At 44.8% G+C, this 19782-nt stretch overlaps 1 protein-coding gene and 1 long non-coding RNA gene across 2 annotated transcripts in view; one reads left to right on the top strand and one right to left on the bottom strand.

Annotated features, from left to right (window-relative positions):
- Positions 1-19782, bottom strand: part of LOC138510506 (alpha-2-macroglobulin-like) — a 1041624-nt gene that overhangs the window by 733210 nt on the left and 288632 nt on the right. The window lies entirely within an intron of this gene.
- On the top strand, positions 4509-5913 carry LOC138510507 (uncharacterized). Its single transcript, XR_011280401.1, has 4 exons — positions 4509-4587; positions 4735-4877; positions 5338-5402; positions 5501-5913. It is a non-coding gene; the product is annotated as an uncharacterized lncRNA (long non-coding RNA).

The following is a 19782-nucleotide window of genomic DNA, read 5'->3' as shown; positions in this document are numbered from 1 at the left end:
ACCGAGGAACCACTAGTTTTGTCCCTTTTAGTAAGAGTCCTTCTGTTTCTGCAAGCTCTTCCCTTACTGTGAGCAGACAGGTGATGTCTTGCTTGGTTTCTTCTTCCGCACCTTCTTTGAGTTGCTTAGCCTGTTTCCAGTGCCCTGTCTCAAGACATCTCATAATGATCTGCATTGCAGGGTCCGAGTTGGTTTCCCTAGCTATTTGTTCCATGTCCAAACCTTGTGGTGTACTTTCTTGGACCACATACATGATGTATTGATCTGCAATGGATGGATCGGAGTTGCAATCTTGACTGGGATGACGCGAAAGGAAATCTGCTGGATTTTGTTCTTTTCCTGGTCGATGAATGATGTTGAATTGATAATCTTGTAGCCTTAAAGCCCATCGAGCTATTCTGGGAGGCATCTTGGCTTGAGCATTTCCATAGATGAATAATAGTGCCTGATGGTCTGTGACTATGGTGAAAGGTTTCCCATACAGGAAAAGATGAAAATTTTCGCATGCCCACACGACCGCCAAGCCTTCCCTCTCCGCTTGTGAATATGCTTGTTCAGTTTTTGAGAGGCTGCGACTGGCATAAGATACTATGTGTATGGACTGGCCATCTTTGTGATCAAGTTGAGTCAGAATGGCTCCGAGGCCAACTGGACTAGCATCCACTATCAATTCTGTGTGCTTCTGTGGGTCAAAGTATGCCATATTTTTGGCATCTGCGATGCGATCTTTGATAATTTGGAACGCTTGTTGACATTCATCCGTCCATTGGAAATCGGCGTTAAGTTTGATGAGGGCTCTCAAGGGTGCACTGACGGATGCAAAGTCCTTAATGTATCTCGTGCAATAACTTGCTAGACCCAGGAATGATCGCAGATCGGTGACGGAGGTTGGTGGTGTCGTGCTTGTGAGTGCGCTGACCTTTTCAGGATCCGGTGTCATTCCATTCTTGGAGAAGATGTGGCCGAAAAATCGCAGGGTTGGTTTTCTAAATTCACATTTGTCCTTATTCAGGGTGAGGTGTGCTTCCTCCAGTGCCATGCACCCACGCATAAGGGTGTCATCGTGCTGTTCTTGAGTTTGTCCAAATACTAAGATGTCATCACTATAGTTCAAACAATTTGGTACGTGTTTTATTATGTTATGGATTTCCGACTGAAATATTTCGGCCGCTGAAGAGACTCCAAAACTGAGCCGCTTGTATCTGTGGAGGCCCAGGTGAGTAGCAAAAGTGGTGTTGTATCCGGACCTTTTGTGAAGTTCTAGTTGATGGTACCCCTTATTGAGGTCCAGTTTTGAAAACACTGTGGCTCCATTGAGCAGATGCACCATGTCCGTTATTCTGGGAGATTGATGACGTTCTCTCAAGATTGCTTCATTGGGTCTTCGCATGTCCACGCAAATGCGAATGTCAGCGGAATCTTTTTTCGGGACTGGTACAATGGGAGATACCCAAGGAGTGGGGCCTTCAGCAGGTTCAATTATGTCCGCTTCCAAGAGTTTCATTAATTCGGTTTCCACTTGTTTTTGTATATTGATGGTAATACTACGGTAGTGTAGCGCTACCAGTGGAATGCTGCTGTCTATATGTAGTTCAATTTGTCTGTCCTTCAATTTTCCGAGTCCTCTGAACAATGCAGGGAAAATCTTGTCAATGTTGGCGGTGGGGTACAGGTGCTTGGGCATCATGAGTCTATATAGAACATGAATCAGACCCACGTCGACCGCAGATTTGTAGCTAAGAATGCATCCACTGTCAGTGGCTGCTTCGAGAACATGCATGGGTATTTCCTTCACGTGATCTTTGTATCGACATGATGCCGTGAAGAAACCTTTACACGGTAGCGGCGTCTTGGAGCCATATGGAAAAATGAGTGCTCTAGCTGGTTGCAAGCGTGGTGCATTTGGCATGTTGTTGTACACTTCCTCACTCACCACATTTACCGTGGCTCCTGTGTCCACCAGAAATTCGGCAGCCACTTGGTTGACATTGATGATGAGAGTAGGGCTATTTTCTTTTGCCGTGGGGTTTCCAAGTGCATATAGGTAGCCTTTTGTCCGTGGTTCTCCTCTGCGTGGATTTGATTCCTTCTTGGGTTTGTCCTCTGAGGAGGTGCTGGAGATGCTGTCAGAATGTGATTGTTCCACCAGACACCTGACATATCTCCGGGGACGTCTTCTCCGACCGGAGGATGAAGATTTGTTGTCACGCCACTCATGTGTGGGTTTTGATTGTCTTCTATCTGACGGTTCTTCTCGTTGTCGGCGGCGTGTTGCGTCATTCTGGTAGTGTGACTCATGATTGGGACTCATGCGCCTAAATTCTCTTTCTGGTGAGGAGCGTCTATTTCTTCCACTTCCTCGCATTTTGCTGCGATAGATGAAGCACACAGCCTTGTAATGATTTCCCCCCCCCGCAGGCAGAACAAATTTGACCCATGGCAGGGCAGATGCCTTCATGAGGATATTCATGTCCACAGCGATAACAAAATGGATCTGTGTTTCCTTTGGTGGTGCTCTCGAGTTTGTGTAGATTTTCATGCTTCCCGTGAATGATGGTGATGCCATCAAGACTTTCCACCTGTGCTGTTAGTGCCGCCTCGGATCGAGCCAGGCGTAGAATCTCTTCCAGATTTCGAGCCTTTTGTAGAAGTCTTTTTCTGAAATCACTGCTTTCACATCCTACAATTATCTGTGAGCGAAGGGCTTCCTCATTAGAGTAGTTGTTAAAATTGCAATGTTTCATCTTTATTCTTAATCTCATCACAAATGCATCCATTGTTTCACCTTTTAGTTGTTTAGTGGTGTGAAAGATATGACGCTCATAGTCCACGTTTGTGTGTGGCGTGAAATAATTGGTTAGGGTTGTCTTCAATTTGGTGTAGGTGTCTATGTCATCTTCAGGAATTTCATCTAGGATGTCTCTCACATTTGATCCTATGGCATGGGTGAGCAAACTGTGCTTCCTTTCATCCTCCAAAGGCCCTACCGCCTTGAGACACACTTCGAAATCCCTCACCCACTTTTTCCACCTTGGTCCCAGTGTGCTGGTGTCGCTCAGGTCAAAATTGGGGGGTAACTGTGTTATTAGGCCGTCCGTCATGCTTGTGCGTGTTGTTTTGGCGGGAGTTACTTGTACTGTTAGTGATTCCTCAGAGGAGTCATCAAGCATGACAGGCAATGTATAACTGCGCACTCGCTGAGTATAGTGGGCGACAAATTACTATGTTCCACTTGAAATCTGAAGATGGTGGATGTTCTGTGTGACGTGAGGTGTTTGTACAAGGAGCCGACGTGCTCCACTTGCGTGTGCTTGATTCGCTCGTACCTGTGTAAGCGTGGGGAGCCGCCGCGCTCCACCCACTGATCTCACTGCTTTTTTGGCGGGAAAACGCTGTGAGGAGCCGACCCGCTCCACTCACACGCTTCAGCGCGAGGAGCCGATGCGCTCCACTCACGGGCCAAATTCCGTCCACGGAAGGGAGAACGTTGCGGGGAGCCGATGCGCTCCACCCGCAAGATTCCTGCACGTTGTTGGTGAGGGAAACGCTGTGAGGAGCCGACCCGCTCCACTCACACGTTTCTGTGTAAGGAGCCGACACGCTCCACTCACGGATGAATTCTGCCACGGTCGCAAGGAGCCGATGCGCTCCACTTGCACAATACAAGTGACGATTGCAGGGAGCCGCCGTGCTCCACCTGCAGATCGGACTGTCGCCGGTGGCAGAAGCTTGCGAGACCTCGCTCGGACTCCTGGGGAGAGTCTCAGCTGGCGGGGAGTATGTTCACTCCCACCCGCCGTACGCCGTACGCTGCCGTGTGTTTGCTGCGTGAGTTCCTCGTCGCCAGTGTCGAGAATGTGTAAGGCGTCGCACTCTGAATTAACACACAGATGCGGAGCTTTCATTTAACACATCCTTTAATCTCCACACAATAACCCAGGAGTGACTAGCCCTCTGTCATACCCCGTCCCGCCCCTTCCTGCCGCCCCATGTACTTCCCCTCGTGACTAGGGAGTCATGTGACGACATCACATAAAGCTGAATAATAAATGGTAACTTGGTATAGACCATGCTCTAACAATAATGCAGATTGAGACCTTTGTTAGTCGTAACTGCTAACTGGGCTAAATAATTACGAAACGCAGAGGATGATAACTATAGAAAGAATATGTGATACACTTTTTTTTCGCACATTAATGACTAAATATGCAACTTGGTCTGTGCGATGTGCCGTGTGAGCGCACCACATGAGGCAAATGGCTTCCCCCGAACGCTATCTATGGCACGAGCGTGCAAGTATACTAATCACCTGTGTAATCAACTTCGCAGCATTAACTTTATGAGTTAGGAATTATGGCTGCGATTGACATAGATCACGTTGTTGCATGAGGAGAAATGGCCGACACTAGAAGATCGTTCGGGATAGTTTCCGACATACTAGTGTATAAACAGGAAGAGCAGCTAAACAGAGCCATCACGTCCGGTCGTTGCTATGAAGATAAAAGCAGGACTAATCCTTACATCGGCGAGGGCTAAGCTATCAGTAGAACACTAGAAGACGTGCAGAATGGTATAAATAAAACTAAGGTGAGCAAGGAAAGCCTAACTTGTATGCAGATACTCTTATGAGCGCGAGTTGCGTGTGAAAGTTTTACAACAGTTATTTATCTGTAACAAATGCTAGTGGACGGTGCCGCATGTGTTACAAACATTGTTGCCATTTCGTCTCACCAGAATCACGCGAGTGCAAGATTGAAAAAGCTGCATTTTCTTTGCATATACGCGACTCGCGTACCATCTCAAAGAGTTAGAGGAACTCTTATACACTCCGGAGACATGAGTACACCAGGCAGTGCAACCTTGGGCACTGTGTACAGGTACCAGTTAAGATTAATATGTTGTACCTGTATGAGGGGAAAAAGGAGTGTTGCACATGAAGGGGCACAGTTTTAATAATATTCTTCAAAATAATGTACATGGAAGCATGTTTGAGTTGGGACACTTAATGCAGCTCATTACAACACTCGTGTATTTCCTGTAATGATGTGAGATGGCCCAGCTATAGAACTTTGTGGACCACTTCGAGTGCGAATTGTAACCATATTTATAGAGCGACAACTATACTAAATGCAATGTTTTGTTATACAATAAGATAGTCTTGTTGTAACTGCAGTTTTCAAATTGCAGTCCTTTGGGGGGATGTTTAAAAACTCCTTTCTAGTAGTTGTAAAAATGTCTTTCTAGTAGTGTAAAATTCCCTAAATATCACTAATTTGATTATGGTCCTTGACTGAGTGTGAATATGCTAATTAGATACATTTTCCACTGTTCCCATAGAATCGGTTCCTAATAATAAGGAATTCCACTCGGCGCATTTTACCTGTGTTACTCGGATACATGCGGTAAGCCTGGCCAAGATTATTAATTCATTTTGACTAGAAGTTACAAGATTAATATTCATGTAATCCAACTCATATTAAGGGTTGTGCTATCTCCGTAGGTCACTGTTGAAACAGACAGGTCATCCCATATAGAGGACTGTCGGCGGCACACATCTAGAGGAAGACGGATGTCTACCAAGCTCATTTTTATGACACATTATAAAATTCCCCAGAAGAATTTCCCGTACAGAATGGTTGTGATTAACATAAGGGAATGAAACCTGTTGGGATTGTTTTTTCTGTGATTTTAACTATGACAAAAGTATTTATTTACTCATAACTCTGTACTTGATACCGAGACATTTCCAATTGAGTTTACTATAATCAAGTACACTAGACATAAGTACTGTTTGAACATGATCGAGTGCTAGTCGGAAGTGTTAGGTGTCATTTTTTAGATGATCATCTTTTTGATGGGCATTGTTTTATGGTTTTTTCATAAATTGCATGTTTTGTTAGGTTTCTCATTTGTGTTATTTATTGTTTGCAGGTTTATGGTGAGGGCTCTAACACATTAAGTTTGTTGTTTGTGATTGTGAAGCTCTTAGTGGTGTTTATGTACCTTTCTAATACATAGTAGGTTTTGTGTATATTTAAGTTTTTTTCCACTCTTTTTCTAATATGGGTTTAACAATTTTTAAATGAATTTTTTGTATATCCATTGATTTCATGAATGAATTTTTTAAAACATTTAATAAAAATCCTTTTAGAGAGCCTATATTTATAAAATGGACTCGTAGTGTGGTAATTTCCATACGTAGTTGTAGAGTGTCTTTCTGGTTGCGTAGTACTGACAGTCCCTGTAGTAGGTCGGTCCCTAAAATAGGGTACCTTGACCTTTTAGGTGATAGCAAAAAGAGGTGTCAAGACTTTTTGGAAACATAGTTGGTCTATTCAAGGGGTGCAGTCTTGTCCTCTGTTGAAAATAATCCCCAGGTCCTTTTTTAAGTTGAAGAGAGCAGGAAGGGGTGCTACACATCCTGCAAATAAAATTGAAGTTAAAACAGGAGTTGGGCTAAACCCAGAACTCTTACCTTTTCCTGCACATGTGGCGGAGACACCAAGGTGGATTATTTTAGGGATCCCAACGGGGACCACTTTTTTATTTATAACACCTCAACCCATAATACCTCACTAAATATTTCCCACTCTGAAACCCTTCTTCTCTGTTCTCCTGCATGAGTTCCTTCTGAGAGATATACCCCGTACGCATACCATCCCTTAGAGGGGTCAAAGGTAGATCCTTAGGGAGAATTGATGCAACAGACCCCTACTTCCAACCTGCCACCACCCACTGCGAGGAACCCAAGAGATGACTCCAGTGGGTGGTTCTGTTCCCTAGGCAGCCTTTGGCAGGCCGCCACTTCTCCTTTCCCTCAAATACCAGCGTACACAACAACATCTTTTTATCTATCCTCAAACCTTACCTAAACTCCTACCCACATCTACATACATCCTCTTACGTAACCTTGTACACAAACCTAATCCACTACTTAATTAATAACATGCACTTCCATCTTAATAACTATAAATATGATTATAAACATACACATACATACACATTTAAATATATTTCAAACAATGACACAAAAACATATTATATTACATGAGGGTGGCTGCTGTAGTCAGCCACCCCTTTGTTCAGTACCCTTTTTATGGTGCTGTCCTTGGTGGAGAGGGGTCTGTCCCAGGCTGGAAACTGGGCTGACCCAACTCAGGCATGTGTCCCGTTCGGGGGTGCCCCATTCTCCAGGTGGCACACCACATCAAGCAGGACCCACGCCTGATGTATCTTTTGGGTGGCCCTGTCATGCATGTGGGGCCACCTGATCAGCACTGCGTTGCCCACGCAATCATACTCTTCATAGGCAGCCCCCATGCCCTGGGTGCGATCTTCACTCCTCTCGGCGGCCTGTGCCCTGGAGGGCTGATGCACTTACCGCCGAGCCAGGCAGTGCACTTGATCTTCTTGAGCGGAATTCACTGGCGCCCCTCCACGTTGCAGTTTTCTGGCAGCATCCCTGTTGCTGTGGGGACATTTCCACCGTTCACAGCTGTTCCCAGGGCCCCACCGCATTTGCCCTGCACCAGTATGGTGCAAGGGAAGGGGCCTGCACTCCTCAGACCTCCAGCATGTTTGCCGGAGTTCATACTTCACCCGGGCCAGGAGGACTGTTCGGCCTGGGACTTTTTCCACCACTGCCTACCCGATGTGGCAGATAGGATTTCAGCTGCCTCCTCCCACTCTTCACCTCCTGGGATGCACCTATATACGTGTCCCTGGAGGACCTTTCTGCTGGGTTCAGTCCAAGTAAGTGCAAAGAAACACACACACATAACACTAAATACAAAATTTGTCTCTCTACACCCTGGTGTCTGTCTATATTTCTATGTTACCCTGAGTGGACAAGCCAGGCTCAATTTGGGCCACGCAGGCATTCCCATATTGGCTTCATTTCATTAACTAACAGTGGCTCAAAACTGCAGTGGGCTAACAAAGCATAAGAACCCCAATACCCTACAGTTAGGGGCACCTGATTTCCTAATAACAAATATGTAGGCAAGACAAACGATCCAAGTAATGGGCTGGAGAGTGGGGTGTCATAATGGCATTCCAATGCGCAGAAGCTAGCTCTCAACCAAGCCCAGAGTCTTCCATCTGGCTGCCAAAGGTTAATAGGCTTTGAGCAGGAAATTACAGCATGACTGTACGAATAGAGCTGTTTTTGGTAGACAGAGAGCAAAGTGGAGCGGTAGTGAGCTGATAGGGCACACTGCAAAGAAGTGTGCCTATTGAAAGATCTGTGGAGGGCATCCACTGTGAATCATTGGCGTCCAGGAGTGCCATTTGAAGACAAGACATTGTCAGAAAACCACTAGGAAGAGATTGATTACTGTTAAGGCTGATGGCTGTGTTTGATCCCCCAGTGGAGACTAAGAGCCAAAGTATACAAGCGATTTCTCAGGGAGCTTCTTTGAACCCGCATTTGCCTTCAGGAAGTTCAAAGCAGAGACATGCAGGTAGACTCTTGAAGCAGAGCCAAGATAGAGAGAAGAAACTATATTCTCAGTCTGACAGACTGCCAAGGTACCAGAGGGCACTTGATCATCAAGCAGAGGGATTGCATTGAAGGGCATTGCTATCCACTGAAAAGAGTGTAGCCCTTATTTAATCCAGAGATTAAATAAGGCAGTGTACTGGGCAGTGATGCATCAAACCCTACTTATTCCTCTCAGAAGAGAGCAAGACAACTCGTTCATCGCAATTTCGCTTCTCTGTCACGTCCACCTCAGCAGGGCGACGCCATATTCTGAATTGGGCAATGTGCCCATGATCAGCCTGTTTGACTGAACTTCGTCAGCAGAAGAGCCCTTACCTCATGCCAAACAACACAGGCAATCGCTTCAACTACTGCATAGCAAGGCCGCACAACACCACACTTCACTACTTGGGACCCACAAAATGTAACATTTTCTAATGCTACACAAGCGGGACCGCTGTTTGCAGACCAGCAGGTAGGAAGGGAACACATACCTCAGAACACTGGGACTATTTATGCTGGATCCAGTTTTAGGAATTTCATTATATATATATATATATTGTACACCCTTTTTAATCTCTCTCTCTCTCTATATATATATATATATATATATATATATATATATGTAGAGGGAGAGAGAGAGAGAGAGAGATTAAAAAGGGTGTACAATATATATATTATGGAATTCCAAAAACTATATATATATAGATATAGAGAGCGATTAAAAAGGGTGTAACACAGTCCCCTCCAGAATAATGTTGGCTAATGTAAACCCTACTGCTATAGTGCAAGATGTTGGGTTGCATGTTGAAGTCCCATCGTTGTGTTCTCTCATTGCCCCCCTTTGTTTGTTTGTCCTGCCTGCCCACCCCGTCCTGCCAACACACCCCATTGTCTCTATTTTTGCAGCAAAGAGGTAGGGCTCTGTGAAATTAATCCCTTCTGGAGGCACTTGGGACATCCCTTTATTGTTCCAGCCATAGGACGTCTCCTTGAGTGACCCAAAACATCAGGGCTACAAAAGTTAGATTTCAAATACAGTGCCGTCAGAGGGACCATACATCTCTATAAGAAAGCATTTTAGAGGTCCAGAAAGTAGCCATTCACTATCAGCGACGTACACTGATGAGTAAAGACCATACAAGGGTGGATTTGGTCGAGTTCAAAATTTGTAAAATCAATGATTAGGCAGAGTTGTAAAAAAATATTAAAAATTTCCAAATGGATTAGACAAACTATATTCCTGCAAACATACAAACCACTTTCTCTTCATATGCGGGGCAGAAATAAATGGTATTTATCTGGTACAGGGAGTCCAAAATAGCAATGGAAGTGCAACACATTTTTGTATGTGCCAAATCTACCTCTGCACAATGAGGCATGGTTCAAGTTTTGAGGGCATTCCTAGAAATAGTCCAATTGTCAGCCATTTTAACACTTTTGAACATGACTAGACAGACAAAATGGCTACGAGGCTAAAATATAAGTAAATATATGTCAAACCAGAACTCAATGTCCTCTATAGCTTCTATAGCCCATCAACATTTGTAGAATCCATATGGGACGCTCAAAGGTCGAAATTTGCAGGGGGATTGTCTTGGCGTAATGATCATCACTCCTTTGAAGAATAAACATTTGTTAAAAAAAGGGAGATAGGGAAGGAACTCTGTGGGATAAATAATTAAGTTCTGAATAATGAGGACCTGATTTCAGAAAGAAGTTTAGTTCAAAATTATAATCATTGGTCAAATGTAATTCTATACAGGAATCAGTATGTGTGAAGCACTTTTCAGCCCTCTATGGTCTACCGGGGGAGATCCTGGTGAGAGTTTTGGAAAAGGGTAGTTTGAGCTTGAACCTGAGTGTGGAAGTAGTAGAGGAAGCCATTAAGACATCCTCTAGATCTAGAGCCTCTGGACCCAATGGACTTAGTAATCAAATTCTAAAATCAGATACTACCTTATGGTCAAACATCCTTTTTAATCTCTTTCAGGGGATAGTGAACTCAAAGACCCGACCAGACATGTGGTGGGAGCCCATTGTTATACCCATATATAAGAAGGGAGACCTACAAACTATTGCCCGATCTCCCTTCTAGACAAAGATAGTAAAATATTTCCAGAACTAGTCCAGAGGATCTCGAAAGTTGAGTTAAAAAACATGGAATCTGGTCAAAAAACCAAACTGGGTTCAGGTCTCGCCTGTCGACCACACTACATGGCCTGGTCCTGAGCACAACATCGAGAAAATGTTTTCTGAAGGCTGGACCGACTCTGTTCAGGGCCTAGGTAGATCTGTCCCAGGCTTTTCGATAACTGAGAACGTTTATGGCTGTAATTGAGACAATGGGGACTGTCTGAATCACTCATATCAATAATTATAGAACTCCACAATAAGTCCTATCTGAGGATAAGGCTGGATGCTAGAGGGAATCTATAATCTCACATCCGGACCAATAAGGGAGTGAGACAGGGATGCATGGTTGCCCCGTGCCTTTTTAATCTGTATCTGGCAGACTTGGTCAATAGCCTCAGGGGGAACGGCTTCTCTAGTCTTGTTGTGGGGAAAGATAGCTTGACCTGGGTATCTTATGCAGACGACATTGTATTGCTGGACTTTACACCTGTCGGATTGCAGAAGCTACCAGTGGCCCTGGGAGAGTTTGCAAATGCTAACAACTTAAAGATAAATCTGGCTAAATCTAAAGTAATTGCTGTCAAACAACCTTTGACAAGGGAGCCTATTTTTCATGGGAATTGTTAGACCAAGTAATTCCGATAAATCGAGAGGTTCTGTACTTGGGCTTAAGCATTCGCTCATTTCCCTCAAAAGGTTATATAGAGGGTATTATGGAAGAAAAGCTGATTCATCTAGGGAGCCAAATGAAGAAACCGAGCTCCAATTTTTGCAAGTTCTCCATACCCCCCCTGATAAAATACTATGTATGCAAAGTAATGCCCATTATAACCTATGGTGTAGAAGTTATCCCAGCAATTGCAACTATAAATTGGGAGAGACTGGAGGGCTGTCTATGGAAAAATGTGTTTAGCCTAACCTAATCTCTCCTGATTTCATCGTTGAGATACAAATTAGGCCTACTTTCTCTCCGCTCCTATATAGAGTAGAGAATCTTGTCAGTTTACAGGTTAATCCAGGTACCTCGAATAAATACCCTTTACGAAGACCTTAAAATAGAGCTCAAGAAGGAGGGTAATCCTTTTCTGTCAGGTATGTCTATCTATGTGCAGCATATCCTGGGTTCTTGCGAATGTGAAGTGAGTGGTCTCTGCGACAATCCAATATATGTCAAAGAAGCGCTGAAAAGAAATGCCAGAGGACGGAATGACTTCCCAAGATTTCGCCTTAACATTCTACCAAAAAGGGAAATTCTTTTCTCAAGGCAAAAAGATCTGTATAGTGCTAGTGCATGCAAAGGATGTAAGAATGCCACAATAGAGACACTGAGACATGTCATGACAGAATGTCCTGGTAAACATGCTCAAAGGACTGCAAAGTTTGCAAGGTTTCTGGACAATGAATGGTGGCTAGACACTTCTGGGACCGGCTAAGCTCCGGCCACGAAAGTCTATTGACATGGGCAGTTGTAACATTTCTTTGCAATCTGAATTTTCTAAAATTAGACTTTTAACGAAAACCCGTTTGTTTTGAACTGCACTTGTCCTCCTCTTTTCTTTTTATTTGAAAATATGTAATTGTAATTAACTGGAATTGCTTAACATAGTTTGGGAATTTTGTGAAAAGTCAAATGTTTTCTTTTTTTGACTAAAACGCAAAAAATACAAAATAAATAAATGTATGATATTTTTGCACTTTTGGAACTAGCTTTAAAGCTATGCAAGCAACATTTTGATAGTCATCCTAGAAACCCTACCACCTCATTCCAGAAAGGCAGCCCTTTCCCTCTCTTTTTTAATGAAAGTTGCTGGTTATGGGTGAGGCAGTTCCTTTCTGGCTCCAGGACATCCCCCTGAGCGCTTTCTTAGGAGAATGAGCGGAGTCCTCAGTCGGCCTCCTGCCTTCATTTGGCAATTCCCAGAAATGTGTTACACAAGGTGAAAATGTATCTATTAGAGAGAAAGAGGGAGACTGGGTTTGACAGTGGCAAAGTGAGAAAGTAAAATAGGAGGTATCTGCAGCGACCAGTGCTAGGAATGTGGGTAGGAGACCATGGTGTGTTGCCATGTTTGGCCTAATCATGCCCTTTGATGACTTACAATGCTTTATGTCCTTTATACCTTGGTATTAATTGTTCGGGTCCTGCTGTGCCAGGTTATAGAGTTCTATATGTGGCTCATGAACTGTTTGTGCCACTCACTAACGTGGCCACCATTCTACTTTCAACCAGTGTGACAAGTTCAGTACCCTGACCGTGTCAAGAAGCGATGGGAACCCCTCTCACCCTGGGGTGGGAGGCCTACCAAGGAGCAATCCATTGCCCGTCCTATCCAGAGAGGGATGGTGGCGGTTACTGAAGGCCCCCAATTCATGTCTCCTTCCCATCTACCAAATTGTATATGTACAGTTATAAATTACATCATTCCATGCCTATGAAACAAAATGCTAGCATGGTTTTCTCTTCACATTTCAGAAATTAGGATGGCGAAAATCCATGAGCAGGAGAACCATCAGCACAACACATGGAGACTTGTGAATGTTCCAGTGGAGGAAGAAACCCTTCTACGAGAGATAGCCAGTTTCCACATAGACCGGAGCTGGAGCTCCTAGGCCCCTAAGCCGCACACCACATGCAAGCCCTAGGACGCCCGAGGCGCAGTCCAGGGCAGGCCCCATAGACCACGAGGGACTTGGAAAAGAGTGGCGGCCACTGAAACTGGCTGTACTTACCTCACAGGAACCCACACCTCGGTTCCCTAGTACGGACATGAATGCTGTACAACATAGGCTGCTATTTCTGCAGCACAATGGCCCTGCATGGAGAAAAGGGGAGGACATAACCCTAATTTAAAAATATTTTGTAATGCTGATCCCTCCCGGGTGGGGAAGACAGGGCCAGATTGGCCTGGGCAGGAAGTAGGGAGGGGGTTAAAAGAAGCAACAGGAAGATGTGGGTTGTTCAGTGAGGTCAGAGGTGGTGGAGGTGGCAGACCAAGAAACCAGCAGGAGGAAGGATGGTAGAGTGGATTGTGGAGGCGATGTTTGTATGCAGGTGAGGCATTGGCTAATGAGAGCAAGTTATTCTATGTTGTGAGTGTGTGTGAAAGAGTGGCAAGTGTGTTTAAGAGAGGAAGTGTAAGGAGTGAATATGGTCTGGAATAGTATTACATGGTATGGTATGGTCTTAGAGCTTATAGAGAGTAGGCTAACACCTTGAAAGTCCCCTAACTGCTGAATAAGATCCAAAGGCTACCTCCCCAAAAGACAAGGCCACAAGATACCAGATTAGTGTGGGAACAAGAATGTCTTTAAGCAACGCCTGAATTTCAAGTGACAGGGATACAGGTAGAGAATTCCACAGCCTGGATGCCTGCACCAAGAATAAACACCAACCCCATCTAGCATATCTAAATGTAGGAACAGTGAGAAGACCAGCTGAGGTTGAGTGAAATACACATGGGGGTAGGTAGTGCAGAACCTACTCCTGAAAAAGGAGGGAGAAAGAATTGAGTCGGACTTGTGCACAAGACACAAGGCCTTGTGGCAGCCAGTGTAGTGGCAGATGAACCGAGGACACATTTGATCTGAGCCGTAGATGAAAGATAATTCTGACGGCAGCGTTCTGGACTATTTATTATTTATGAATGTCAGATTTGGGCAACCCAAATAAATTGCATTGCAAGAGTCCAGTCTGCTGGAGACAAAAGCATTTAGCACCTGGATTTTATGAGGAAAAGACAAATACTCCAAAAGACCTTTTGAGAAAGTAAATGAAAAAAACAGACTCTGGAGACTGTCAAAATGTGGTGATCGAAAGAGAGAGCGAACAGGGGGGCTACTCAAACCCCAGGTTACTCACTTTCTGTGATGGAATTGGGCAGGCACCAAACGAAGTGGGGCCGAACTTATCAGACCACATGTAACAAATTGAAAACTGCTCTGTGTTATTACGGGAAAGATGTTCTTGACGACCATGAGGGCATATCGTGTAGAGGAGAATTTCAGTTTTTGGGATATTAAACTTTAGAAGATTTATAGTCATCCAAGAGCTGACCTGTTCCAGGCAATCTTTAAAGCGGGCAGCCTGAGATCCCTCTGGATGTTCTAAGCAGAAAAAAACAAAGCATTATAAGCATAGATAGAGAACAAAACTCCAAAAGATCTAATGAGGCTGGCCAATGGTCTCATTTAGAGATTAAACAAAAGGTGGCTAAGTGCCAAGCCTTGCGGCACCCGCAGGTGATAGAAGTTGTTGTTGGTTCGAATGGCGGCAGAAACACAGACTGACCTCTGCCTGTAAGGAGTGAGGAGAGCCAGGCCAATGCTTTTACTCTGATGCCTAGATCATAAAGACATGCTGGCAAAATGGCATGGCTCAGAGTATCAAAGGTGGTGATATGCTCCAATACGATCAAAGCCCCCACCCCCTCGCTGTCCACCAGGCATCTGATGTCATCCACTGCAGCCACAATGACAAGCTCAGTGCTACAAATCGGACGAAAGCGGGCCGGAGCATTGTCTAAAATGGCGTGCTATTCTAGGAACGACTGCAATTTAAATCAGCCTCCACTTCCACCAGTTTGCTCAGTTAGGAGAGAAGATATATGGGCCAGGAGTTGGCTAAATTACTTGGGGCCAGTGAGGTTTTTCTTAAGCAGAGAGATGACAGCTGATTTCTTCAGTCAGTCTGCAACAGATCCAGACACTAAAGAACTATTAATCACTTGAGCAAGATAAGGTACAACCAAAGATCTTACATTCTTCAGGATCCTTGCAGAGCAAGGATCATGATGGGATCATGAGGGGATCCAGATGGTCGACAGCTGCTACTACCTCCAACAATGTAGATTGCGAGATGGCTTGGAAAGAAGACAAAATATATTTGAGTGCTATGCCTACAGACGGGGATCCAGAAATATCTGGTCCACTAGTCCTAGTGGCGGCGCCAGCAAGCTGCTTTTGAATCTTAGTGATTTTATCAATAAAGCACTGGAAGAGATCATCACACAGAGTCTGTGAAGGAAGAAAAGACTTAAGGCTTTAGGAGAGTTCTAAGTGTACTGTGAGTATTCCAGGGAGATTGTCCACCCCCTTTGGGACTAGGGAGATGAGGAAGATATGCTTAACCCCCCCTAGGGGACAGGGTAAGCAGGATCCCTCTGGAGGTGACCCTCCTTAGGGGACAGGGACCCTGACAGGGGTATAAGTCATCATCCCCCAGCACTAACACCTTTTTAGGGTATTTAGGGGTTAGATTTTACAATAACCATACACAATCATTTGTAATGGCTGACTTGGCTTCTGACCTTCCCTCCACCCAATCGCCTGCAAAGACTACGGAGAGACAATTGAACCAGCCCCCTGGAAGTACGTCTCGCAGACAACCAAATACGGAGGAGGCTCAGCCGCTCCTGTGGCATTTAACAATGCCAAACAGTACCAAGAGTGTGTGGCCAACAACAGAGAGAGAATGCCAATGTCGGCATTCTGAGCCAGAATCCACACCAGACTCCCGAGAGACGCAGCATAAGGCTGGCCAGAGCAGCTCCTAGAGGCTGAGTGAGAAAGGCAGGAGGGACTGGGTGGGCCGACGCAGAGATCCTCTGAAAGATCACATAAGCAACTTCACTCGGCCTGAGAAGTTGTAATAACAATGCAGGAGGGCTTTGAACGACCAACATGGAGCCCAGCTGAAAGGTTGCATAAGCGACTCTCCACGAACAGAGAAGCCACAAACCAAGCGAGAAGAGCCTCGGTAAGCCGAAGTGGAACACAGCTGGAAAGTAGCATAAGTAGCGCCGCAACGATAGGAGAATTGACTCGACCCCACGGCCCTCCCCCAATCCCCCCTGAAGGCAACCAGGTACACGGTGGCTCCAGTGGGAAGGGAGGCAGGCAAAAGAGACAGAAAGAGAATGCTTGCAACAGGGGGGGAGTGGAAAGGAAAAGAGCCTCAGAGTGGGGAGAGATAGCTAAGACTCCGGAGTCGGGAGTGAGAAGGAAAAGAGCAACAGGGTGGGGAGAGACTTAGAGAACCCCTGAGAGAACCCAAGAAGGGGAAGGGAAGAAAGACTGAACGTATCCCGGGGTGGGAAGAAACAGAGTGAGACCTGGGCTGGAACCCTTGGAGAATCTCCCAGCATCTTTTTTTCTAAACTAGAACTATGGGCAAATACCTTCACTGCTAGGGACAAGGTTGGCGTCACGAGCCAGTAGCCATTACCTCGAGTTAATAGTTCCACAAAGTCTTTCTACTAGTATTTTTTGTTGTTTTGATATTTTCTTTTGGTAAATAGGGACAGGATATGTTAGAGTAGGGCTCTGGAAAGAGGACTGTAATTAAGTTGTTGCCACGTGGCGAGCACCTTTATTACTTTCTTTCATGCAATAGGGTTGAGTGGGTGGACTTGGGGAAAGATTGTTTTGAACATGCTAAGAATAAAAAAGTGAAACTAAGCATTGTTGTCTGAGTCCTGATTCAGACCTTCCACGGTGCTTTAAATAATTCCTTAGCAGTATTTGGACAGGAATGTGAAGTGCTTGAGTAAGTGAAAGGAGGGTTTGAGAACAAGGTAGGGTGTATTAGTAGTAGTGTAGAGAAGGGAGTAGTAATGGGGAGGATGGTGTAGTAGTGTGAAGGAGGGTCTAGTAGAGTCGAGGCGGACGTAATAGCCTGGAGGAGGGAGCAGTAGTAGGGAAGAGGGAGTAGTAGTATACTGGAGGAAGTAGTAGTGTGGAGGAGGGAGTAGTAGGGTAGAGGAGAGAGTAGTAGTGTCATGCAGAAAGTAGTAACATCAAAGGGTGGAGGCGAGGATCAGAAGGCGTTAGAGACATCGGAGGAACGGGGAGGAAGAGGTAGGGAGTAGAAGGAGTGATGGTGGGTGGAGTATTCGGATGGCAGTAGTAAGTGGAAAACATTAGTAAGTGAAAGGGGGAGCAATATGTGGGTGTGATATAAAGGAGGCTAAATTGACCAGCTTATCTGGAAGGCACAGTCCAATAACCCTGTTAGAATATTAACCACTAAATGGAGTATGGTCAATCTAAGAATGTGCCAATGCAATCTTGTTCCACTGTGTTTTTCTCTTAGGTGACACACTGTAATCGTTTGTCACTGTGATTTTGCTCCTAGGTGTCGCAATTTAGAGTTGCTCCTCTATGGTTTTACTCACTGCAATCCTGCTCGTAGCTATCCCCATGGGGACTTTCCCCTGGAGCAGTTTCACTCCAATGTTGGATTGGTACTCACTGCTGACTGCTCTCATATGTCTTCCTTGCCTCCCTCGAGTGTGTTTTAGCACCATAAGCTGATTGCCACCTACCTTTAGAAATCCATCTTATTCTTGGGTGTTGTAAGGAAGCAGGAGTTGTTCTGGAGTTATTCTGGTGGTGGTTAAAGACTTTTTTTAAGGCTTTAGGAGAGCTCCAAGTGTACTGTGAGTATTCCAGGGAGATTGTCCACCCCCTTTGGGACTAGGGAGATGAGGAAGTTATGCTTAACCTCCCCTAGGGGACAGGGTAAGCGGGATCCCTCTGGAGGTGACCCTTCTTAGGGGACAGGGACCCTGACAGGGGTATAAGTCACCATCCCCCAGCACTAACACCTTTTTAGGGTATTTAGGGGTTAGATTTTACAATAACCATACACAATCATTTGTAATGGCTGACTTGGCTTCTGACCTTCCCTCCACCCAATCGCCTGCAAAGACTACGGAGAGACAATTGAACCAGCCCCCTGGAAGTACGTCTCGCAGACAACCAAATACGGAGGAGGCTCAGCCGCTCCTGTGGCATTTAACAATGCCAAACAGTACCAAGAGTGTGTGGCCAACAACAGAGAGAGAATGCCAATGTCGGCATTCTGAGCCAGAATTATTCTGGAGTTATTCTGGTGGTGGTTAAAGACTTTTTTAAAAAGAAAAATGAGGATTGAGTAAGACCTATCTCACACTATCACTATGAGGGGTTTGCCTCATCAAAACTAAAGGATGTCAGTGGCAGAAAGTCCCCATCCTGTGTGCAATATCGTAACCTGACCGTTACATGCTAAACTCAAAATAAAGTGCAAAGGGATATAGTCTTTCAACTGGTCACCTGTAGCTTTTTCCAATGTTCCAACACAAAGTTCCAAATGGTGCAAAAATAAACAAATAGTCAACGTTCCACAAGGTTTCGTGATTCTCAGGAGGCAGCCCTTTTCCCCTGAGTTTCCCAGCTTCTTTACAGCTCACAGGCACAGTTCTCGGGAGGAATTTCCCTTCCACTGTTTTTTTCAGATACTTTATATTTTACAAACAAAATAGTTAAAGGGGTATGATGCTGCCCTTCCTTTTTCCACAGAGTGCTATTTTCCAGGCTAGGGATTATGGTTCCCTTTTCCCCTGGTTTTCACACATTCAAAAAGATATTTACTTTCAGCATTTATTATATATTTGTGTGTGGGTCTGAGACCTGCAATCAATTCGCATGGGGGCTTCCTGTGCCAGCACTTCCTTATTTTCATCACTTTTCTTTTCCCACTACTTGCAACTTTCCCTCTGAGGGGTTATGGGTCCATTCCCCTGGATCCCATACACTCAAGGGTCTTTCCTTGATTACATCAGGATGGGAGAGCAAAACAGCAAGATTTTTGGATTAATTTATTTAATCTCAAAATGGTAACATGGCGTTAGCTATTGCTTAATTTTAAGACAACGGACAGATTTAACAATTTAACAGTTGGGGGTACTACTGCGTACCAACCTCTTAAATATTGAGGGTATTTGCCTCATATTCGTACACAATCTCTAAAGGACAATTCAACATTACAATGTAAACAAGAGTGAGTGTTACCCAGGACTACTGATGGTCCATGGGTGTCATAAAACAAAACACACAAGTGTAAATGGAAAAGTGGGACAAGGCGTTGTGTCGCAGATCGACACTGTATTGTTTTGGCCACTTGTAGCTGTAGATGGGAGCTAGTTGATGGCGTGGCCTTCTTCAGGATAGGGGTGAAGAGTAACTCTGTCCGTGAGGTATCTGTTAGATTAAAAAGGCTGTTATGATGGATTGTGATCTCTGTGACGTGCTTGTTTATAATTTAAATTAATTATTAGTGGCTGGTTAATGCCAACAAGTACACTAAATGGTGCATTTGTATGGAGTTTACCGTCAATGGAACG

Source organism: Ambystoma mexicanum, chromosome 6p (assembly GCF_040938575.1).
Source record: "Ambystoma mexicanum isolate Mex_15411 chromosome 6p, UKY_AmexF1_1, whole genome shotgun sequence".
NCBI classification, from domain to species: domain Eukaryota; kingdom Metazoa; phylum Chordata; class Amphibia; order Caudata; family Ambystomatidae; genus Ambystoma; species Ambystoma mexicanum.
Note: the sequence above shows the minus strand (reverse complement) of the source record. Positions and strands in the feature narration are given on the sequence as shown.